This window comes from Zingiber officinale, chromosome 5B (assembly GCF_018446385.1).
Source record: "Zingiber officinale cultivar Zhangliang chromosome 5B, Zo_v1.1, whole genome shotgun sequence".
NCBI lineage: Eukaryota > Viridiplantae > Streptophyta > Magnoliopsida > Zingiberales > Zingiberaceae > Zingiber > Zingiber officinale.
In genome coordinates, this window is record NC_055995.1 from 39,068,835 (window position 1) to 39,095,518 (window position 26,684).

The window sequence follows — 26,684 nt, forward strand, 5'->3', positions numbered from 1 at the left end:
TACAAAGATTAAGAAAAGATTAGATATCTTTCCTTATTTGTAGATTGGAAGAGATTTTAACTTTTTTAAAGATAACTTTCTTTTTATCCACATGTTTAAAAGAAATATTTTAATTTATAAAATTTCCTTTTTATTAGTCATCATGAAGGGAAAAATTATTAGAGAAATTTTTTATAAATTTCCGGAAACAAATTAGGAAAGTTTTAATTCTTGATTGAATTAAATTTCCTTTGCTTGGTTTAAAGTGGTCGGCCACATTTTTGATGAGATAAAATTGTTTTTAATTAAATAAATTTTCCTTATCAATGGCAAAAGAATTAAGGAAATTTTTATTTAAATTTCCTGATTTGCCAAGGCCAAGGATTATAAAAGAGAGGGTAGAGGTGCCTTCATGGTGAACAACTCTATTATTTTCCTCTCTCTTTTTCTTCCTTGGTGTGGCCAGCCATCCTCTCCTTTCTTCTCTTTGATGGCCGAACCTCATCTTTCTTGTGGAGACTCATATGGTGGCCGGATCAAGTTTAGAGAAGAAGAAGAAGAAGGAGAGAAAGAAAGCTTTGTTTCTAGCGTCCCTTGGAGCATGGTGGTGGTGGCCGAACCTCTTCATCCTAGAAAATGTTTTGATGGCCGAAACTTGCAAGGAAGAAGAAGGTGCTTGGCGGTTCTCATCTCGGAAGATCCTTGCCCACACAACGTCTGAGGTTAGAAGAGGAATACGATAGAAGATCAAGAGGTCTTTCTAAAAGGTATAACTAGTATTTTTCCTTTCCGCATCATACTAGTTATTTTTGGAAATAATACAAAATACAAGAGGCATACGATTTTAGTGTTTCGAATTTGTTTTCGATATAGTGTTCTTTTGTTTTTCTTTTCCTTGTGATTTGATTATTCTTTTCGGTTGACCTAAAGTTATTTTAGGAAATTAAATATTAGCTTTCCATAAAAGGTTTTGTCTAGTCGGTGGTGGTTGCTCCCATATCCAAGAAGGCCATGTACCTCGCCACGTCAGTACTGGGAACCAATTATGGAAATTAATATTTAATGGAATTAATAACTTAGGTGATTTGGATCAAACGTGTTAAGTTTCGCAGGAGATCCAAGTCTAAATCTAAAAGAACAAATAGATTAAGTTTTGGATCAAACGTGTTAAGTTCTGCAGGCGATCCAAAATTTAATTTAAAAGAACACATGGTAGCTAGGAAAAGGTTCAGACCTTTGTACAAAATTTTTGTACAGTGGAACCTCTAGGTTTTCCGAGTAGCAACCAACAATTGGTATCAGAGCTAGGGTTTTGCCTCTGTGTATTTGGTATTAGTTTAACTATGCACATGTCATACATAATTTAGGCAGGTTAATAGTAGGATGTGCTAACTTTGTGGATGTAGGATCCAACTATTATGGCTTATAGTTATTATGTGTGTGATTGGACCCTTGGACATGTCAAGGGCATTTTATTGTGTGTGCATGATTGTATTATAAAATACAGCAGGAGTTGTATTTAATTTTATTAGGATTTTATTTTTTATCTAGTTACATGTACATTCCTTTTATGGAATATAGGATCGATGGATGTAAATTTTATTTTATGTTCGATCTAGTTTACATGTACATTCCTTCGAGTAATATAGGATCGGAAAATGTAAAATTCTATTTATGTCACGGATCGAATCTTCTACTCAAGGACGCTACTATACTTAGTTATTTGGCACTAATACAAGTAAGTATAATAACCAAAACAAATGCCTTTATTAATACACAAGAATATGATACAATGAGTTCATACAACAATCATCAAATGATTGGATCTAGGGCTCTAACTAACACTATTAAAATCATTTCATTTGGCAGGATGTTTAGTAATATTTCATCTAAGTCATCCTAAAATCTTGATTTGATAGCTTCATCTAATTCTACTTGTAGTGCATATATACTAATTATGTTCATAGTTTATTTCTTCACTATTATCTTAAGGGTTATAATTCTATCCCCTTTTCTAACTACTCCTACAACTTCATTCTTTAATGAACTATCTACAACAATACTCATTCCATTTCTTACTTTACTTTTTCCTATGAACCATAGCTTAAAGTCTAAGTTTTCTATCATCTTTGCCTTCTCACCTACCTATTTTATCTCTTATACACACAAAATACTAATTCTTTTTCTAATCGTTGTGTCTACAACCTCTATTTATTACCAGTGAGGGTTCCTATGTTCCATGTTTAAAATCTTAAATTATTAATTTTCTTATCATATTTTTTCTTATCCAACCTATGGTGTGAGAACTCTTGCCAATTTAACACTACACCCAAGCTTTCCTAGAGATGTATCGATCCTTGCTGATATGTTATAGTCAAACCCTGCTATGTGAACTCTTGTATATTTAGCAGTACAACCTAGCATTAAGACAATAGTTTAGTGGATCCATTCATTGAATATTTATCATAGTTTTAATGCTAGTTGGCAACCTAATATAACCCTCCTCCTTTATCTGGGCTTGGGACTGACCATGATTGGTTCTTCATGGGTGGAGTTAATATGATAAACGCATTTAATGTATGAAAATGATCAAAATAAATGTGGTCATATTTTAAAATTATAGTGTGTGTGTGTGTGTGTGGGGGGGTGGGGTTGAGAATAACGCACTTCATATGCATTTAAAATAGAGTAAAGAGAAGACGCTTTTATTTTTTACTTGGTTTGTAGCCTAGTGGCTACTACTCGAAGGTCCATAGTTAGTTTGACTATTTTCGTTGAGAAATCACTATCAATCCGTTGCTCTTACAAAAGAAGGGTTTGGTAACAAACCTACCAACCCTTAGAGTATTCAATACAAAAGAAAGAAACTGCAGTAAAGTAAACAACAACTTAAACATTATCCAAGGCTAGGCTCATTTGAGCTTGTAGCAGCATCGTCTAGTTGTTGTATCGTCAAGGCTTGTGCATAGCAGAGTGTCTAAGTTTTGGGTGTAATAGAGCACTTGAAGACATAATAATGTTGTATTGAAGATGTTGTTCGAAGGCTCTTTTATGGAGTGATCAAGGTGCTTGGATCATGATAGGCTACCTCCAGCGAACTCTATCTCATCCGCTGATTCGACCACTTAGGGCACTTGTATCCCTTCCAAACACCTAGAAGCTGACATGGTGAACTTTTGTCGAAGCTCTCTCCAGCTTTTATTTTAGCAAGTTTATCCATTCCCAGGTGCTTAGATTCTTTCTGGGTGAGTGGAAGCTAACGTGTGATAACCAACTAGGATGCGCCACCTCATCTGGATGCGGAACTTAAATTCAGTCAATCAAGCCGCTTGGAACCATTAGGGGTGCTTGGACCTTCGGGCGCTTGGAACCACTCAGCGCGCCTAGAGTTGCTCTTTCGGCCAGCTCCCATACTTAGCTCCTGCATCATAATGTTAGCATAGATATATAGTAATGAGTATGATTGACAACTCTTTAAGCTATCTGATCTAAACTTTTGGTTTCCCATGAAACCTAGGTTGGATCGATGTCTAATGCTCTCTTTTCAAGAGTGTGTCCTCACCACTCTACTTGGGAGAGTTTACCTTGTGTTAGACCTTGGCCCACCTAACCTATTTGGACTTTTGCTAAGCTGATCTTGATCCTTGAGATTTTGTGCTAGACCTCAACCCTTAACCCATCTAGACTTTCTGCCTGGTGCCCTTAATCTCAAGACTTCCCACTCGATGTCCTTGATCTGCCAATACTTCCTTCCTAGTCCTACTGTTGGATTGAGACACACGTGAGAGGGGGGAGGGTGAATCACATGGTTTTAAAAAACTTATCTTTGTCATTTTGCAAATAAGATTATGCAGCAGAAAAAAAGTAGACAAAAAAAAAAACACGAACACAAGAATTTTTTCTTGGTTCGGAGTCTTCGCCGACTCCTACTCTAAGATCCAGGTCCCACAAACTTATCGATGGATAATCCACTAAATACCTCTTCTAAAACCGCCGGAAGAGGGGAACCATAGACTTATAATTTTAAGTTGTATTATTAAGTTTAATTATTTAGAACTTTAAATTGAGTTTAATTGTTAAGAGTTTTCAATTAGGTTTTAATCAGATTAATTAGTTTTTGTTAGAATATATACTAAAAGTCTAGCTTTTGGTATAAACATTTATTTTGAAATGAGAATCACACATTGGTCAAATATCTGCATGTAGTTAAATGTAGTTGTCCATTTAATTTATATTGTAGATAACATGGTGTGTGGTGTCACACAGAAGATCATGTTATCAGTTCCTTATAAATTATAAATAGAAGCTCACAACCAAGATAGATTGGGACAACCCATTGTAATGGTTGTAGTGTAATTTGGTACTAATTTATCTTAACTATAAAATTACACTAGTACACTATGTGTGTATAGAACAGGACCATTTAAGGTTGTTCCTTTTATACTGACAGCATAAAAGAATAGAACCTCTGTTATTATGGATGTACGTACTCTTAATCCTGATATAATAACAAGCACATGTACTTAGTATTTATTTTTTTTAATTTATCAAAGGGTGAGATTTATTCGTTAAATAATAGGCCTGATAAGTTGGGAAATAATATTATTTATATGGTGTGTTGTTGATTATAGAAGAAAATTGTGCCCTATTTATTAGTATGATGATGTCCCCTTGAGGAGCTCATAAGGATTATCATGTAAGCCCTGCAGGTGGACTTAGTTCTGACATGACAATGAAGTTGAGTGGTACTACTCTTGGAACTAGATGTTAATTAAGTGAGTTATCAGTAACTCATTTAATTAATGGGCATTCGATATCTTAAACACAGGGAGATTAACTGTAACACCCGTAAATTTACTTTCCTCCAAAAAGAGAAAAAAGAAATAGAAGATGAGAAAAGAAATAAAAATATGTGTGTAAATGACCCGGGCTAGGATTTAAACCATAGACCTTTCATTTAAGATTTATTTAAGCAGCCATTAGGTGGTGGTAAAGCATCACATTGGAAATAGAAAACTATTCATTATATGTAGATTATATGTGGAGAGATACTTCAACTTCCACTTAGTATAAAAGGAAATGAAAAAGATGAAAACCTAGCTTTTCATCTTCTTCTTCTCCTCTCTAGCCGAATCCTCCCTTTTCCCTTGGTGGTTTCAGCCAAGATCTAAGACTATGGTTTCCAAATATCTAAGTTCTTCAAGGGAATGATCTAAGAGGAGAGTTTTCACAAGGATTCTTACGCACGTGAACGACGTCTTGGAGATCAAGGCATACAAGAGAGGGTTAATCTTCCCTACACCTTATAATAGTAAGATCTAGCGAAAGGATGTAAGTACTACTCACCTGTAGTATAAGTTGCTTCGATTATGCATGTATAAACCTCTTTGTTGTAGGTTGGTATGGTTGTATGCATGATTAAGAAATATGCATGTTAAAGAAGATATAAGCCATGATATGTCAAATGCCCCTCTAAGTTTTGGGATTAAGAGCATGGTTAACATATCTTGAATTGCTTCCCATTTAATTTGGGACTAAGAAGCATATTCAAGTGCCCTAAAGTACTTCCCTATAAGTGTGGGGGATTAAGCACACATATGGTGCTTGTTTAAATGACAAGTAAGTGCAAAGTATAAAAAAGTAATATTTAAAAGAAACTATGTTACTTTAAAGTGGCACATACTGGACACAAGGTCCATGAGTGGGCTCCTAGATCGCCCCTAGGCCCCTAGATCGCCTAGTAGTAGCTTAATGGATTCGGGATTAACTACCTCGGATCTTATTAAGGATGCGCGCAAAGTGGTACAATGCCGGGCCCAAAGCAAGTTATTATTATTTTAACTAGTTATGTAATATAAAGTTTTAAACTTCGTTGTTGTCTTAGTAGAAGTTTTCCTAAGGTTGAGAACCTGAGTTATAAAGTGCAGCATTGATGAACTCTATAATATGCCAAGATTACTATTTTCATTACATTACTAGCATGTTTTTAAGTTGATGTTTGCATGATAAACCTATTTAAAAATACATGTCATGCATATGTTTCTAAATTATGCATTTTAGCGTGAATTACTATCAAGTGCATGTTTGTGTTTTCCCCAAGCAGTTTGAAAAGCATGTTTCCATTGTTGTGTTTTCATAAGCAGTATTTGAAAAGCCTATTCTGTTTTAATGCATGTTTTGTGAGTAGATGGTACTTACTAAGTACTTGATTATAGATTTGCATTTCCTTATACTACAGATAAAGGGAAAGGAAAGCTTGAGTAGGAGGAAGCAGCAAGCGCAGTAGTTTGTGTGTGTGTGTGACGGAACAGTAGAAGGAGAGCGGGAACTTGTTATTGCATGGAACATATCGGAACTTAGTGTTAAAGTAATTTCTCCTTTTCTCTCTATATGAAATACTATCACTATTTGCCTAGGATGAAGTTGTTAGCTTGACAACATAAGAGTGCGAAGAGGGGAGCTCTAGGGTCCCAAAAAGGGAAGAACTAACCCTTTTCTAGGGGGGGGGGGGGGTGTGACCCCCACACGACCCGTGTCACGGTCGTGTGGATTCACACGGCCCCCTATTTCCTGCTCTCGGCCAAGGTTACACGGTCGTGTGGATTCACACAGTCGTGCACCTCTTCCTCTCGACCAAGGTGACACGACCGTGTGGATTCACACGGCCGTGCACCTTAGCTTCCTCTCGGCCAAGGGGACACGACCGTGTGGAGTCACACAATCATGCTCCTCTTCCTCTCGGCCAAGGGGACACGGCCGTGTGGATTCACATAGCTGTGCTCCTCTTCCTCTCGACCAAGAGGATACGGTCGTGTGGAGTCACACGGCCGTGCTCCTCTTCCCCTCGGCCAAGGAGACACGGTTATGTGGAGTCACACGGTCGTGCATCTCTGCTTGGCTCCAGGTCATGTCCTACCAATCGAAACAAGTTAGAATAGATTTATGGACTGAGCAGTACATAATGTGTAAGAATGCTTAAATTTAGATATGAAAAGAGTAACATCTGCCCTGTAAGGTAAGGTTAGAAGGTCGGGCGTTACAGTTTGGTATCAGAACAAGTTCCACCCTTTCGTCACACACACATCAAACATTGGCCCTGCAGCTTCGAAGTAAGAAAGTACCTTCTCACAACTTTTATGCATTTAATTCTGTTATGATTAGTAAGAACTGTTGTTAAGATTAAGCATGTTTATACATGAAAGTGCTAATAAGTGCTAATGAGAGCAAGTAAGAATGAGAGCATGCATATACATGAAAGTGTTAATAATAGCAAGTGAGAATGGTGATGGGCTGACGCATTGTCTCAATGGTTGGTTTATGAATATATAGATGTCCAGAGGACAGCCAGCTAGACATCCAAGAGTTAATTAACCCCAACCGGAGACGAATGAGTCTGCACCACCGGCCAATCTTTTAGAAGTAGTAACTCAGTTGCAAAGACAATTGGGAGAACAGCAGCAGGTTATAGCCACCCTGACTACTAACCAGCGAGCTCCTCCCGGAGTCCCACCAGAAGCTAATGTGGTGGCACCAATTGCAGTCGAGGTCCCATCGGTTACACCTGCAGCCCCTCCAAGGGTAGTGAGGCAGGAAGCATACCTTCTCTAGTGGCAGAAACTGAAACCAGAGAACTTCTCTGGCACCAACGAACCGTGGGATGCTCAAGCATGGTTCAAACCCCTAGAGAGTATAATGAAGTTGCTGGACTGACCAGAAGTAGAAAAGATAAAGTGCGCTTCCTTATGCCTCACTGGTGATGCAAGAATGTAGTGGGAACGGGTCAAGGTGAAAAGAATAGTGAATCAAATGACCTGTTCTGACTTTGAGACTGAGTTATTTGAAGAATTCTTTCATATGCGAGTCACGAACAAACATTACGATGAGTTCACGGAATTCTGGCAAGGAAGTTTATCAGTTGACAAAGTCGTGAAGAAATTCAATAGGCTGGCTCACCTATGCCCCGAACTGGTCAGCACAGAACGAGAAAGGGTAAGGCTAATGCTCAAGATGTTGAAGCCAGAGATAGCTTTGATTGTAGCTGGTGGAATAAACAGACCGCAGACTGTAGAAGAGCTGATTAGTAGTGCCCTGATCACGGAGCATTACCTGAACAACATCAAGCAACAGAAGCTAGTACTGATTGAGAATAAAAGTCAAGGGAGTTTTGGCACTCAGAAACCCCAGGGCCAAGGTTCAACATGGAAGGGGAGCTCCAAGAGAAAGTAGTGGAGTAATAAAAATGGAGGATCCGTAAGCAAGCAGCCTAAGTATGCTACATGTCTCACGTGTGGAAAGATGCATCCTAGAATCTATCGCAAGGGCACTAGTGCCTATTATACGTGCGGTCAAGAGGGGCATATGGTCAAGTATTGCCCAACCAAGAGCAAACTACCTCCAGCATACCCTGTTTAGTATGGAGGCAAACAGGCACAGTTACACCAGATGTAGGCCGCGTTAGAGGGTCCTCATATTAGCCAAGGCAAATTGGAGGCCCTACCAAGTTCTACAAACGCGCGAGATTTCTCCCTTACCAGAGAGGAGGTAGCAAACGCCTCTACTGTTGTCACAGGTCAGATACGCATTTAAGTTGATGTTTGCATGATAAACCTATTTAAAAATACATGACATGCATATGTTTCTGAATTATGCATTTTAGCATGAATTACTATCAAGTGCATGTTTGTGTTTTCCCCAAGCAGTTTGAAAAGCATGTTTCCATTGTTGTGTTTTCATAAGCAGTATTTGAAAAGACTATTCTATTTTAATGCATGTTTTGTGAGTAGATGGTACTTACTAAGCACTCGCTTATAGATTTCATTTCCTTATACTGCATATAAAGGGAAAGGAAAGCTTGAGTAGGAGGAAGCAGCAGGCGCAGTAGTTTGTGTGTGTGTGTGACGGAACAGTGGAAGGAGAGTGGGAACTTGTTATTGCATGGAACATATCGAAACTTAGTGTTAAAGTAATTTCTCCTTTTCGCTCTATATGAAATACTATCACTATTTGCCTAGGATGAAGTTGTTAGCTTGATAGCATAAAAGTACGAAGAGGGGAGCTCTAGGGTCCCAAAAACGGGAGAACTAACCCTTTTGTAGGGGGGTGTAACCCCCACACGGCTCGTGTCACGGCCGTGTGGATTCACACGGCCCCCTACTTCCTGCTTTCGGCCAAGGTGACACGGCTATTTGGATTCACACAGTCGTGCACCTCTTCCTCTCGGCCAAGGTGACACGGCCATGTGGATTCACACGGCCGTGTGCACCTCTTCCTCTTGGCCAAGGGGACACGACCGTGGGGAGTCACACGGTCATGCTCCTCTTCCTCTCGACCAAGGGGACACGACCATGTGGATTCATACAGTTGTGCTCCTCTTCCTCTTGGCCAAGGGGACACGGCCGTGTTGAGTCACACTGTTGTGCTCCTCTTCCTCTCGACCAAGGAGACACGACCGTGTGGAGTCACACGGTTGTGCATCTCTGCTTGGCTCTAGGACATGTCATACCAGTCAAAACAAGTTAGAGTAGATCTATGAACTGAGCAGTACATAATGTGTAAGAATGCTTAAATTTAGATATGAAAAGAGTAACATCTGCCCTGTAAGGTAAGGTTAGAAGTTCGGGCATTACATTAATGCACTCATGATAAGAAGGAGCCCATAATGTAATATAGGATTGGTGCGGTAGTTCAATAATAACTCCTTAGTGGTATGAGTTATTATTGATGAACTTGAGTTGGGTGTTCGGGTCAAACATAGGAAGCTCAAGCTCATTAGGAGGCCAAAACCAATTCCTCCTCTAGGTCCTTGTTGTAGCCTCTATGTATAAAGTCTCGCATCCACCCAAGTCATCCTTATTGCTGGCCACATCCTTGCTTGGTTCCCAAGCAAGGGGTCGGCCAAGATGGGTTTAAAAGTGGGTTTTTAATTTTTTTTAAATCTTTCTTCTTGTAGCCATCTACAATGTTTTAAAAGAGAGATTTTAAAATTTAAAAACTTTCCTTTTTTAAAACCATCCACATGGTTTTAAAAGAGAGTTTTAAATTTAAAAAATATTTCCTTTTATAGCCATCTACAATGGTTTAAAAAAGAGATTTTATTTTTGTTAAAACTTTCCTTTTTGTAACCATGATTTAAAAGAGAGGTTTTAATTTTAAAAATCTTTCCTTTTTGTAGTCATCTACAATGTTTAAAATAGGGATTTTTAATTTTAAAACTTTCCTTTTGCAGTCATCCACAATAGGAAATTTAAAAGAGAGATTTTAATTGTTGTTAAAATCTTTCCATTTTAGCCATTACCAAGGATTATAAAAGAGGATAGATGGTGCCTTAGAAATAATAATCATCTACACAATTTCTATTCCTCTTCTATTCTCCTTGTGGCTGACCCCCTTATATTCTTATTCTCTCCTTGATTTCTCACCTAAGGCCGATAACATCAAGAGACTTCAACCATCTTGTGGCCGGTGGGTTGCAAGGAAGAAAGAAGAACAAGAGGTGGTGTTCCTAGCTTTGATCTCTTGGTGGCCGAAAGTCTTGGAAGAAAAAAGGACTTGGGTGGTTTTTGCGTCTTGGTAGATCATCGCCCACACGACACCCAAGAGGAGGAGAAGAATATAGCAGAAGATCAAGAGGTCTTTAAGCTACAAAGAAAGTATAATTTTGTTTATAATACTTAAACCATATCTTTATTGTACTTGACTTGCACTTGTAATTTACGACTTATTAGTGAATTGCCCATCAAAAGTGATTATTGATTACGAGCATTGGAGTAGGAGTCGTCACGGGCTATGAACCAAGTAAAACTAATCGTGTCATTATTTTCTTTACTTCTCTATTTCCACTGTGTACTTTCAATTATTTTCTGAAAAATGAGAATAATCCACGAGTGTTATTCACGCCCCTAGCACAATGATCTTACAAAAATCACCTTAGATATTATATTATTTATTATATAAATAAATTTACTATTTGAGTGTACATTCTCTATGTATATGATACTGATGTTAAACTCAATTAATGAAGTTCACAATACAATATATAGCATGAAAAAAATTATGATTGGAACACAATTAGTGGGTATCTTTTCATGTGTAATTATATGCGCATTAAAATATTCTATAGTTAATGAATTGATGAGATTGGGAATCATCAATTCTGTAAGACTAGCATATGTTATGCTCCTTGGTTTATCCAAGCAATTGGTTATTACTATTGGAAACCTTGGGATGTTGAGATTTAACATATAGATATTGGTTAAGAGTGACTAGTTCATTAGATGTAGCATGCTATGAGACTTCATGTGGTTATCTACATATAATGATGATCTCATTGCAGCTCGAGTGCAAGTTTATTTCGACTTGAGCTATTCAAATCATCTTGGTCATGGAGACTTATACTTTGACATCTTAAGCAATCATCTCCTTAGAGGTGTGGCTCCGGGATGATTGGGTATAAGTCAATATACCTAATAGTGTTTGAATATCCCACAGAGGATTCACCACATCTTTTATAAAAAAGACATATATCATATGACCTCTTGTCAGGATTATTACTTATAAGTCTTTGGCCAAAACATTACATGTCAAGAGGATGGTCTTCTTGGATATATATTTGAGTAATTTGAATCTGCAGAACAAGGAACTACTACTTAGTCTAGGTGTAACATAATCAACCTTGTGGGGCTAATGCATATACCATGTCCTGAACTATATGGGTATAAGATGAGTGAAATGAATAAATGCACTAATAACTGTAGCTACTAAAAGGTTTCAAATTTAGTTCTGGGATCAACTGTGATTTTTTAGTTAATTGGAGATCATGATATACTACTAGGTGTCAATCATAATCAATTCATAATTAATGGTTAATTATGAATAACCAAGATAAATCAGGAATCTATTGGGTCATATGCACTACAAGTATATCTGAAAGACTTAAAATAAGTTTGAGCATTGAATTCTTAGATTGAGAAAGACTAAGTTTAGTTGAATCAGACAATGAGAAAATATGAAAGATATTTGTTAAAATGAAAGTAATGGTGGGTCATACCTCTTGAAGGCAAGATTAGATTCATTATGATTTAGTAATAAACTAAATTAGTTTGGTTTAGTTATGAACCAAAATTGGTTTGATTATAAACCAAGATGGTTTAGTTTTGAATCAAGCTTAATGCTAATAGATCCAGTTGCTATTGAGTTTTGGGTTTAGGAGATGACTTCCTCCCCAAGTCATAATGAAGAGGTATATATATCCCTCTATGAGAAGAAGAAATTAATGATTCATTGGAGAGAAACCTAATGGGATTAGGCTTCTTCTCCTCTCATCTTCTCTTTCTTGTTCGCTGCTAACCACAAGGAGAAGAGTTCTCCTTGTGCTACTGCCACCTAAGGAGCCCCTTCTAGCTAGCAACCTCCTTCTAGCCAGCAGCCTCCCTCCTACTAGTAGGTGTCCCTTCAACCTCTTCTGTTGCTTCTTGTCAGTCTCCAAGCCATTGGACAAAAAGGTAATCCAGCTAGACAACAACAAGTTATTGTAGTCCCTTTACCGCTGGGAACTTCCAGCCTATCGACAATAGCCCTTTGGCCGCTAGTAGTACCCCTTGGATGTTGATAGTAGTCCCTTGACTACTAGCAACAATCCCTTAGATGTCGATCATCTTTAGTTGTTGGATAGCAAGACAATGTAGCTGCCCCTCCTCCTTTGTGCCGGCCAAACATGTAATACCCACTAAGCTTGTAAGATAAATATATGAATGTGGGATTTTTTCTTAGAAAAATAATAGGAAGTGAGTTGAACCAAAAAGGAAATAAAAAGAAAATAAAAATAGGGAGAGGTCAAGGATTGAACCTTGAACCTCTTATATTATAATTCATAGAATTAATTAGTAGAAACCAATTGGGATAGAGAGAAGATATTGATATCAAAGGAGGGAAACTCATGATAAAGGTAAAAGTAAAACCTAGCCAAAAGAAAACAAGAAAGGAGCAAGAGAAAGGCAACTTGCCTTCCTCCCTTTCTCTCCTTCTTCCTCTTTGGTTTTGCCGAAATGTTTAAAGAGGAATTAAGGGGATTCATTCCCCCTTATTTCACCATGAATTATGAGGATAAATAAACAAATAAAAATAAAAATAAAATAGAAAAAAAAGGCTAAGGGAGAAGGAAAGAAAAAACTAAGTTTGCTACCTCTTCCCCCTTAACATAAAAGGGAGCAAGAAAAGAGAAAACTATTTTTCTCTCATTTTCTCTCATTCATCCTCTCCCTCATCGAGAACACCACAGTCCCCTCTCCTCCATATTCGGCCCCAAAGCCAAATTTTTCCCTAAGAAAGCCTAAGATACAAGGAGGACTTAGCAAAGGAATCAAGGGAAAGGAACTAGAAGAAGAGGCTACTTCTTCTTCACCATACCTTAGATCCACAAGAGAAAAGGATGTAAGCTTCCCCTCACCTGTGGTACAAGGATTTTATGTGCTTTTCGGATTTTATGAAGATTTTAAAACCTAGAAACAAGTTTGAGAAAATTCGGCCAAGAAGAGCTTTCAAAATCTAATGGTGTTTAAACTAGTCTTCACTACATGATAGATTTTTCTATGCTATGTAAAGGGGTTCTTCTTCATGATTTTATACCTATATGATGCTTGATCAGAGGAGTACTAAACCCTAGAATTTCGGCCAAAAATATTCTTAAGAGGCTAGGGAAATTTATTGTTTTACCCAACTAGTACAAGGTTCTCCCTATGAAATATTAAGGATCATGTATTAGTTTTCTTCCTTAGAAGATATTTGAAACTAAAAGAAAACCCACTCATATGATTCGGTCAAGAAAGGGTTTAGGATTAGGAAGACCATTAAATCTAAATAACCATGCTCATGTGGTAGAATACAAAGATCTTAAAGGAATTGTATGCTTGAATATTGCTAGAATTTCATGAACTCCTTCTTAGGGTTTTTCGGCCATGATGAGATGGATAGCTTAGAAAAGCTTAAACAAAATTTTAATATGCTCAAGACCTCTATACTATTTAGATATGAAAGTTGTTTAATGCCCTCATGCTTAATTAGGGTGTAGAAAAATTAGTTGCATGACATATAACATGTATGACCACAAGGGGTCCTAGCTTATTCATGAACCAATTTGTATATATGTTTCTTAGTAACTTTTGCCATGAAACTTACTTAGGTTTTTCATGCTTTAGGCCACTTAAAAACCTAGCTAAGGAATGGTAGGTTTCGGCCATGAGAAAAAAATAAAAGAAAAAGAGAAAAAGAAACCTAGAAAGCCTAAGACACAATTCATATGTATACTCATTATGCTTGTCATTATACATGCTATGAAACTTGTATAAATTCTCATGCTTTTAGGCTATTTGAAGAAAGTTTATATTCTGTGAGTTTCGGCCAAGTAGGGTTTAAAAGACCTAGAGGCCTTAGAAATGAAACCAAATGTGTTAAAAGTACTTCTTATGAAAATAGGATAATGTGTTGATTGTTTCACATGCTTGTATAATTTTTCCATGACCTAAATGAACCCTTGAATGTTTCGGTCATGAAGGAATAGATGCCCTAGAAACCCTAGGACTTAAATTAAATATGCTCATGTCACTCTACATGAAATATGATAAGTAGAAAGCCAAGGTTCAATTGCTATATGTTGTTTTATGACCTAAAATGATGCTAGGGTATGTTTCGGCCATAACTATTGTATGATGCCTTGTATGAATTTATACATAATGTTAGTCCAAGTTCACATGCTTGTATGCTTGTTTGTAGCCCTAATGAGAACTTGTTAAATTTCGGCCATGACATATGTTAAGGGCTTAAAGAACTTAGGAACTAATTCAAATGTGTCAAATGTGTTTACCTTGTTCCTTGGTAAAAAAGTTATAAATATGATTTAAAGTTGTCCATGCTTTTATGTCATATGGAACCTTGTTTCACACCTTAAGGTTTCGGCCATATGAAATTAGGGACTTGAGGAACTTAGAAACTAAGTTAATCATGTTTATAATGCTTCCTATGAAAATGTTATAATGATGATTTAGGTGCCACATGCTTGGATGTTGTGTTTAACCTAAATTGAGCTCTAAAGGGTTTCGGCCACAAGGGTTTAGGAAGCTTAAAACCAAGATAAATATGATACCATGTTTCCTATGATAGGATAATCACAAGATACACCCTTATGCGTAATATGTATGCTTGTGATTTATGACTTATGATATGATATGCATGCTTTTATGATATGATATGCTTTGTGCTTAAAATATGCATGCTTATGTTATGATATCTGGTTAAATTATGCATGCTTTGATGCTATGTTTAGTGCTTAAAATATGCATGCTTTCATGATATGCTATGTGGTTAAATCAAGCATGCTTGATGATATGCTTTATGCTTAAGATATGCATGTTTTTATGATCTATGCCTAAGTGATGCATATTGTTATGACATGATGTATGCCTAAGTGATGCATACCTTTATGATATGATGTATGCCTAAGTGATGCATACCTTTATGACATGATGTATGCCTAAGTGATGCATACCTTTATGATGTGATGTATGCCTAAATGATGCATACTTTTATGACATGATGTATGCCTAAGTGATGCATACTTTTATGATATGATGTGTGCCTAAGTGATGCATGCTTTTATGATACATGATATGTATGACATGTACTTTACTTTATATGTGAGTGGCTTGTACCAAGGGTGGGCTCCATAAGCGCCCCGGGGACTAAGGACCTCGTTAGGGATGGGCTCCTAAGTGCCCCTAGGACTAAGGGCCTAGTATGTTTGCCTCGTAGGGTTCAAGACTTGCTACCTTGGACCTACAAGGTTGCGCGCAATATGTAAGTGGTACATAGCCGGGATCCCCCTTATGTTGAGATTACTTTCAAGTATATATGTAAAAGAAAATGGTTTTAAAGATCATGAGACATACACATGTTTTTCGGATACATGTTTTCGAAAATCATATTGCATACACCTTATGATTATGCTATGTTTCATGTTATGCTCTTGATTATGATATGCCGTGATAAGGTATGATTATGTTATGTTCATGCTATACCTTATAGACATGTTTCGGCCATGGATTTGTTGATGCCTGATATATAGATTTCGGCCATAGATATGATGATGCCTTGATGTACATGTTTCGGCCATAGTATGATGCTTTGATATACATGTTTCGGCCATGCTTTGATATACCATGATACTTGTTTGTTATGCCATGTCTAGCTATGTTTTATGCAATGCACTATGTATATGTTTCGGCCATGGTGATGCTTGATATGCTATGACTAGTTGTGACTATATTATGATGCATGATATGCTTGAATAGAATGCTATGTTATGCCATGATTAGTTGAGATTATGACTTGTTGATGCATTCTTGATTATGTGCTGATTGTTGGTTTTAGTGAGTAGGAAAGGAACTTACTTAGTCATGAGTGCTCATAGCTTACTTTCCTTGTACCACAGATAAAGGAAAAAGCTGGATGAGTTAAAGGAGCAGCAGGAGGGGCAACGAAGATGTGTGTGGCGGTGGCTAGGCAACTAATTAAGAACCTGCTTTAAAACCTTTAAGAACTATGCTTTGGTTTTGTGAAATGTAATACACTATTGGTGACTTGATGTTAAGTTTTTATTGATTTTGTTATCATGTTATGAAACCATGTTAGTGTAGTTCGGTTTGAAATAAGTTAAGAAAAATAATTTTTAAGTCTTCCGCTGTAATACGTACGTAGAGTATCGTAGCCCCGTCCCTTAGGGTTAGCAGGGAGGGCGGGCGTTACAGGTTGGTATCAGAGCCAAGTTTATTGCCAGCTCACTACACACACATCAAGCCTCCTACCTGCCGCTCCAAGTAAGAATGTTTATGTTAAATTTATTTGTTATATGTTTATGTTTGATTTTCTTGTCATATACTTATGCTTTATTTTCTTTACTACATTGCTTATGCTTTATTTCCTTATGTTACATTGTTTGTCATTATATTCCTTATTTTTTTTTCCTCATGTTGTTTATGCTTTAGTTCATGTTTTACTTGCTTATGTTTGATGCTTTATTCTATGCTTTTAGTTATAAATTAGATTAGGAGTACATATTGGTAGGTTAGGAATAATACCATAACAAATAAATAGAAACAAACCAGTACGTTAGATTGGCTAAAATTGATAACCACTTACACTAGTCTATTTCTTTTAGATAAACATGGTTAGGACACGCAATACCCGAACCGGAGGGACAGTGACTCCACCAGATCTGACGCAGGTAGTCGCAGACCTCCAGCATCAGATCGCAGAACAACAACAGCTGATCACTACCTTAATGGGTCAGCAAGGCAACCTAGTTACCCCACTGGTGAATCCACTACCTGTTATACCTACAGCCGCACCAGTGCCCCCGGCAACCCCTACTCCGATGGTCCGACAAGAGGCCTATCTACTTCAGTGGCAAAGGCTTATGCCGGAAGCATTCTCGGGAAACTGTGAACCATGGGATGCGCAAGCCTGGCTCAAAACTGTGGAGAACATAATGGAACTATTGGATTGGCCTGAACCCGAGAAGGTCAAATGCGCGTCGTTCTGTCTTACCGGAGATGCCCGGATGTGGTGGGACAAAGTAAAGGCGAAAAGGCAAATAAATCAAATGCAGTGGACATATTTTGAGATAGAGTTCTTAGAGGAATTTTTCCATATGCAAGTGACCAACAAGCACTATGACGAGTTCACTGAGTTTCGGCAAGGTGATCTGTTAGTTAATGAAGTCGTCAAGAGGTTCAACCGCCTAGCCCGACTATGCCCAGAACTAGTCCGAACTGAAAAAGAAAGGGTTCGGTTAATGTTAAAAATGCTCCGACCCGAGATAGCTCTGAACGTAGCCGGCGGAGTTAATAGACCGCAGACTGCAGAGGAGCTAGTCAGCAGTGCCCTGATTACCGAGCACTATCAGGAAGCAATGAACAAGGGCAAGAACCAAGCACTGACCGGAGCACAAAAATCGCACAATACCAGAACCGACTGGAAAGGAAACTCAGGTGGAAAGAGGAAACAGTGGAATAAAACAAAAGGTGGTCCGGCCAATAAGCAGACCAAGTACCCTCAGTGTGCCACATGTGGGAAGATGCATTCTGGAGTATGTCGTCTGAGCACCAGAAAGTGCTACAACTGCGGAAAGGAAGGTCATTTGATAAGAGATTGCCCTACTCAGCCTCAGGCACCACCTTCGCAGAACTTCCAGAGCAGGAGTACCCCCGCACAGCTTCACCAGATGCAAGCTGCCATAGAAGGGACTTCAATCAGCCAAGGAAGATTGGAGGCCCCTCCCACTATGACCAATGCCAGAGTCTACTCTCTTACCAAGGAAGACGTGGCGAATGCTTCTACTGTTGTCACAGGTCAGCTACTTATTTACAATCAGTATGCTGTAGTATTATTTGATACCGGGGCAACACACTCGTTCGTCTCAACACCTTTTATGAAGAAGCTAGATATACCACTTCGAACTCTAGAGGACATGTTCTTAACAACCTTACCATCCGGGGAGATTATGCCATCGGACTATATGCTGCAAGCAGTACTTATTCGGATCGCAAACAGAGAACTCTACTGCAATCTGATAGTACTTGATATGCAGGATTATGACATAATTTTGGGCATGGATTTCCTTAGCAAGTACGGCGCTTCAATCGAGTGTCGTAGAAGAAAAGTGATTTTCCGACCCGAGAACGAGCCAGAGTTTGAATTTTACGGGGAATCAAAAGGAACGGAGAAGTTATTGTCATCCATTAAAGCACAAAAGATGTTAGATAAAGGATGTATGGGGTTTCTAGCACACGTGGTTGATACCAATCAAGTCAAAGACCCGAAGTTAGAAGACGTCAGAGTAGTATGCAACTACCCAAAAGTATTTCCAGATGAACTACCAGGGTTGGCCCCTGACAGAGAGATAGAATTCGGAATCGAATTGATTCCTGGTACTCAGCCGATTTCAAAAGCACCTTATCGTATGGCTCCGGCTGAATTAAAGGAACTTCAGAAACAGTTATCCGAATTACTCGACAAGGGACTTATTCGTCCTAGTCACTCTCCATGGGGAGCTCCAGTGCTATTCGTAAAGAAGAAGGATGGGTCTATGCGAATGTGTATAGACTACCGAGCGCTGAATAATGTGACGATCAAGAATCAGTACCCACTCCCACGGATCGATGATCTGTTCGATCAACTGAAGGGTGCGACCGTTTTCTCAAAAATAGATCTATGATCCGGTTATCATCAAGTGAAGGTGAAACCAGATGATATACCGAAAACGACATTTCGAACTCGGTATGGACATTATGAGTTCATAGTTATGCCTTTCGGAGTAACCAACGCTCCTGCAGTATTTATGGATCTGATGAATCGAGTATTTACGGCATATCTTGATAAATTTGTAATTGTCTTCATTGATGATATACTTATCTACTCAAGAACCCCAGAAGAACATGCTGAACATCTGAATACTGTACTACAGATCCTTCAAGAGAAACAACTATATGCAAAATTCTCCAAATGCGAGTTTTGGCTTGACCGGGTAATATTTCTAGGTCATGTCATCTCCAAAGATGGAGTTATGGTGGATCCAAGTAAAATCGAAGCTGTAAATAACTGGAACCGACCAAAGAATGCCAGCGAAGTCAGGAGTTTTCTCGGACTAGCAGGTTATTACAGGAAATTTGTAGAGAATTTTTCTAAAATCGCAGCCCCTATGACAGCCCTCACCAAGAAAAATATAAAGTATGAATGGACAGGAGCTTGCGAGAAGAGTTTCGCGGAATTAAAAAGGAGACTGACCAGTGCTCCGATTCTTACTCTTCCGGAAACCAACAAAGGCTTCGATATGTACAGTGATGCTTCCATCACAGGACTTGGAGCTGTATTCATGCAAGATGGCAAAGTCATTGCCTACGCTTCTAGACAACTTAAAGAACATGAGAAGAATTATCCCATTCACGACTTAGAACTAGCAGCCGTGGTCTTCGCTCTCAAAATATGGAGACATTATTTATATGGAGCTCAGTGTAAGATTTATACCGACCATCAGAGTCTGAAATATTTCTTCACCCAAAAAGACCTGAATATGAGGCAACGCCGATGGCTCGAGCTAGTGAAGGATTACGACTGCGAGATTCTTTATCACCCAGGAAAGGCGAACAAAGTGGCCGATACACTCAGCCGAAAGTTCAGTGCCACCTGAAGCAACTATTTTAAAGTTCGAGGACAAACTTTTTATGAGGTATGGGGTACTGTAATACCCACTAAGCTTGTAAGATAAATATATGAATGTGAGATTTTTTCTTAGAAAAATAATAGGAAGTGAGTTGAACCAAAAAGGAAATAAAAAGAAAATAAAAATAGGGAGAGGTCAAGGATTGAACCTTGAACCTCTTATATTATAATTCATAGAATTAATTAGTAGAAACCAATTGGGATAGAGAGAAGATATTGATAGCAAAGGAGGGAAACTCATGATAAAGGTAAAAGTAAAAGCTAGCCAAAAGAAAACAAGAAAGGAGCAAGAGAAAGGCAACTTGCCTTCCTCCCTTTCTCTCCTTCTTCCTCTTTGGTTTTGCCGAAATGTTTAAAGAGGAATTAAGGGGATTCATTCCCCCTTATTTCACCATGAATGATGAGGATAAATAAACAAATAAAAATAAAAATAAAATAGAAAAAAAAGGCTAAGGGAGAAGGAAAGAAAAAACTAAGTTTGCTACCTCTTCCCCCTTAACATAAAAGGGAACAAGAAAAGAGAAAACCATTTTTCTCTCATTTTCTCTCATTCATCCTCTCCCACATCGAGAACACCACAGTCCCCTCTCCTCCATCTTCGGCCCCAAAGCCAAATTTTTCCCTAAGAAAGCCTAAGATACAAGGAGGACTTAGCAAAGGAATCAAGGGAAAGGAACTAGAAGAAGAGGCTACTTCTTCTTCACCATACCTTAGATCCACAAGCGAAAAGGATGTAAGCTTCCCCTCACCTGTGGTACAAGGCTTTTATGTGCTTTTCAGATTTTATGAATATTTTAAAACCTAGAAACAAGTTTGAGAAAATTCGGCCAAGAAGAGCTTTCAAAATATAATGGTGTTTAAACTAGTCTTCACTACATGATAGATTTTTCTATGCTATGTAAAGGGGTTCTTCTTCATAATTTTATACCTATATGATGCTTGATCATAGGAGTACTAAACCCTAGAATTTCGGCCAAAAATATTCTTAAGAGGCTAGAGAAATTTATTGTTTTACCCAACTAGTACAAGGTTCTCCCTATGAAATATTAAGGATCATGTATTAGTTTTCTTCCTTAGAAGATATTTGAAACTAAAAGAAAACCCACTCATATGATTCGGTCAAGAAAGGGTTTAGGATTAGGAAGACCTTTAAATCTAAATAACCATGCTCATGTGGTAGAATACAAAGATCTTAAAGGAATTGTATGCTTGAATATTGCAAAAATTTCATGAACTCCTTCTTAGGGTTTTTCGGCCATGATGAGATGGATAGCTTAGAAAAGCTTAAACAAAATTTTAATATGCTCAAGACCTCTATACTATTTAGATATGAAAGTTGTTTAATGCCCTCATGCTTAATTAGGGTGTAGAAAAATTAGTTGCATGACATATATAACATGTATGACCACAAGGGGTCCTAGCTTATTCATGAACAAATTTGTATATATGTTTCTTAGTAACTTTTGCCATGAAACTTACTTAGGTTTTTCATGCTTTAGGCCACTTAAAAACCTAGCTAAGGAATGGTAGGTTTCGGCCATGAGAAAAAAATAAAAGAAAAAGAGAAAAAGAAACCTAGAAAGCCTAAGACACAATTCATATGTATACTCATTATGCTTGTCCTTATACATGCTATGAAACTTGTATAAATTCTCATGCTTTTAGGCTATTTGAAGCAAGTTTATATTTTGTGAGTTTCGGCCAAGTAGGGTTTAAAAGACCTAGAGGCCTTAGAAATGAAACCAAATGTGTTAAAAGTACTTCTTATGAAAATAGGATAATGTGTTGATTGTTTCACATACTTGTATAATTTTTCCATGACCTAAATGAACCCTTGAATGTTTCGGTCATGAAGGAATAGATGCCCTAGAAACCCTAGGACTTAAATTAAATATGCTCATGTCACTCTACATGAAATATGATAAGTAGAAAGCCAAGGTTCAATTGCTATATGTTGTTTTATGACCTAAAATGATGCTAGGGTATGTTTCGGCCATAACTATTGTATGATGCCTTGTATGAATTTATACATAATGTTAGTCCAAGTTCACATGCTTGTATGCTTGTTTGTAGCCCTAATGAGAACTTGTTAAATTTCGGCCATGACATTTGTTAAGGGCTTAAAGAACTTAGGAACTAATTCAAATGTGTCAAATGTGTTTACCTTGTTCCTTGGTAAAAATGTTATAAATATGATTTAAAGTTGTCCATGCTTTTATGTCATATGGAACCTTGTTTCACACCTTAAGGTTTCGGCCATATGAAATTAGGGACTTGAGGAACTTAGAAACTAAGTTAATCATGTTTATAATGCTTCCTATGAAAATGTTATGATGATAATTTAGGTGCCACATGCTTGGATGTTGTGTTTAACCTAAATTGAGCTCTAAAGGGTTTCGGCCACAAGGGTTTAGGAAGCTTAAAACCAAGATAAATATGATACCATGTTTCCTATGATAGGATAATCACAAGATACACCCTTATGCTTAATATGTATGCTTGTGATTTATGACTTATGATATGATATGCATGCTTTTATGATATGATATGCTTTGTGCTTAAAATATGCATGCTTATGTTATGATATGTGGTTAAATTATGCATGCTTTGATGCTATGTTTAGTGCTTAAAATATGCATGCTTTCATGATATGCTATGTGGTTAAATCATGCATGCTTGATGATATGCTTTATGCTTAAGATATGCATGTTTTTATGATCTATGCCTAAGTGATGCATATTGTTATGACATGATGTATGCCTAAGTGATGCATACCTTTATGATATGATGTATGCCTAAGTGATGCATACCTTTATGACATGATGTATGCCTAAGTGATGCATACCTTTATGATGTGATGTATGCCTAAGTGATGCATACTTTTATGACATGATGTATGCCTAAGTGATGCATACTTTTATGATATGATGTGTGCCTAAGTGATGCATGCTTTTATGATACATGATATGTATGACATGTACTTTACTTTATATGTGAGTGGCTTGTACCAAGGGTGGGCTCCATAAGCGCCCCGGGGACTAAGGACCTCGTTAGGGATGGGCTCCTAAGTGCCCCTAGGACTAAGGGCCTAGTATGTTTGCCTCGTAGGGTTCAAGACTTGCTACCTTGGACCTACAAGGTTGCGCGCAATATGTAAGTGGTATATAGCCGGGATCCCCCTTATGTTGAGATTACTTTCAAGTATATATGTAAAAGAAAATGGTTTTAAAGATCATGAGACATACACATGTTTTTCGGATACATGTTTTCCAAAATCATATTGCATACACCTTATGATTATGCTATGTTTCATGTTATGCTCTTGATTATGATATGCCGTGATAAGGTATGATTATGTTATGTTCATGCTATACCTTATAGACATGTTTCGGCCATGGATTTGTTGATGCCTGATATATAGATTTCGGCCATAGATATGATGATGCCTTGATGTACATGTTTCGGCCATAGTATGATGTTTTGATATACATGTTTCGGCCATGCTTTGATATACCATGATACTTGTTTGTTATGCCATGTCTAGCTATGTTTTATGCAATGCACTATGTATATGTTTCGGCCATGGTGATGCTTGATATGCTATGACTAGTTGTGACTATATTATGATGCATGATATGCTTGAATAGAATGCTATGTTATGCCATGATTAGTTGAGATTATGACTTGTTGATGCATTCTTGATTATGTGCTGATTGTTGGTTTTAGTGAGTAGGAAAGGAACTTACTGAGCCATGAGTGCTCATAGCTTACTTTCCTTATACCACAGATAAAGGAAAAAGTTGGATGAGTTAAAGGAGCAGCAGGAGGGGCAACGAAGATGTGTGTAGCGGTGGCTAGGCAACTAATTAAGAACCTGCTTTAAAACCTTTAAGAACTATGCTTTGGTTTTGTGAAATGTAATACACTATTGGTGACTTGATGTTAAGTTTTTATTGATTTTGTTATCATGTTATGAAATCATGCTAGTGTAGTTCGGTTTGAAATAAGTTAAGAAAAATAATTTTTAAGTCTTCCGCTGTAATACGTACGTAGAGTATCGTAGCCCCGTCCCTTAGGGTTAGCAGGGAGGGCGGGCGTTACAAAATAGTTGGTCGGACCTCACCTTGTGCTGCCTGGTTGCCCTAGCCGCTGGGCACAAAGTCGAGCCGAGGTTTCCTCTCTCGGATTGCATTTTCTCTTCGTTTGCCCAGTACCAAATTGGAGCCAAAAACTTATGGCTTAGCAAATCCTTCTCGAAGACATTTTAGCGTGGATATTGATAGAAGCAAACTTTGTCAAGTTTGCTAATTGATGTCATTCCCGCTTAACGTCATCCAACAGGTATAATTTTATTTTAAAATTTCATTTTATGGCTATGTCTGCGCATGTGTGTATCATGTATGTGTGTGATACATGTGTTGTAATAATTTAAGAAATTATTATGCTTCTGTTGCATGTTTATGAAACAAAATTTTAAACCGTGCATAGAGACACCCAATACAAGACTTTATCCATGTTTAGTATCAAATTAACCTCAACTTATTAGGACTTCTGATATGCTACCACAAGTATATGGTTACATCATCAGTAATAAAAATATTGATCTCACAGGGACTATTGATTAGGCACTAGTTAACTTCACATAATAAATTATCTATACAATCAAAAGATCAATTGAGAGCTTAAAGGTAAGTGAGAATGAGACAGTGTAATGCCTGAAAATTCTCAAATTATTTTTAGAAATATTCTATGATTTTTCTGGAATTATTAGATATTTTTCCGGAATTTTCCGAGTAGCGGAAGTAGCAAAAATTATTAGAAAAGTAAAATGGCTTAAGCGGGAATCGAACCCGGGACCTCTCGGGTCCGATAAACCTTTAATTAGACTTAGTAACCGGTGAACCCAGCAGGGCCGTGCTGAAAGGAAAGGGAATCAATTATATTTATAATTGGTTTGGCCGAATTAATTACTTAGTATAAATAGGAAATTTAAGTTGGGGTTTGGTTTATTTTTAAAACATGGTTCGGCAACTTTCTTCTCCTCACCCTAACTCACCGACACCACCTCTCCCTCTCCTCCCTATCCTCCCTCTCTCGGCGCCAATCACAAGGAGACCTAGGGTTCTCTCCCTAGGGCCCCAAGGTCACATTTTGAGACAGAGTTCAGCACAAGGACGTTCCCCTTCGCGAGAAGAACACGTAGACGCGAGCGAATCGTCGAGAAGTCGTCTCCACCGGAATTTCTAGCGATTAGATTTGTAAGAAATCTAGCACACAAGGTAAGAAACCCCTCACCTGCGGTATAAGTAGCTCCGTTTGGTTTTATACGCACTAGTTTAGCTATATGCAGTTTTTATCGACGCATAGGGTGAATTTGACCCTCCTCGCAGATTTAGGGATTTAGTGAGTACTTCTAGATGGGCCGGACACGTATTCACTCTTAAGTGGGGGTTCCTAGACGTTGTCGGGTGCCTAGAAGTGGTCTCCCTAATAGAGGGGAGAGTTGGGGCACACTAGGTGTTCGATAAAATAGCTAGTTAAGTTAAAATGCAAATTAGGCATTTTAATAGCTTAGTTAAATGCATTAGAAGCATTTAAATCAGTAAATCAATTTATTTTAGCTTATATGGGACTACGGTCCAATGGGTGGGCTCCCACAGTCGCCTCTAGGTTCAGACAACCTAGTTCTAGGTTCAAATAACCTAGATTCAGCAAAATAGTATTAGCTATTTCAGTATTTTATTTTCAGTGGCACTATACTGGATCAGATATCCATTGGGTTGGACTCCCACAGTCGTCCCTAGGTTTAGATAACCTAGTTAACCCTACTAAATTCGGGACTTGCAAACCCGGGTCTAGTTAGGGATGCGCGCAAAGCAAGTACAGTTGCCGGGCCCAAACAGCATGATTATGTATTTTCACTTATTATGAAATAGTTTTCAAAGCTCAAATTAGTTATGTTAGTTGAGTTGGAATTCAGTATCATTTTAGCTACAGTTTAGCTTATTATATGTTCAGTTCAGTTATCTTTATTGATTCATATGATTAGTTGCCATGCCATGATTGTATGCTTATATGCCATGCCAAGTTAGTTTATTCAGTATACTTAGCATATCCTTTCAAACTGCATGATTTCAAATCATATTTGCATCGTATGCATGTTTTAGTGAGGTAGATGGTTTCTTACAAAGCTTTTTATCTTACAGATACTATTTTCCTTATACTGCAGATACAGGTAAAAGGAAAATAGACTAGCAGAGGAAGCTGGAGGCCAATGCAGAGATGGTGTGTGTGGCAGGAACTGGAATAAAAGATTCTTAGGTGACTTAGCAAGTTTAAACCGTAAAACTCTTTAGTGTTTTACTTTCATGCACGTTTAGTTGTATAATGCTATGAACCAGTGAACTATGTGTCATGTTAAGTTTAGAATACTAGTT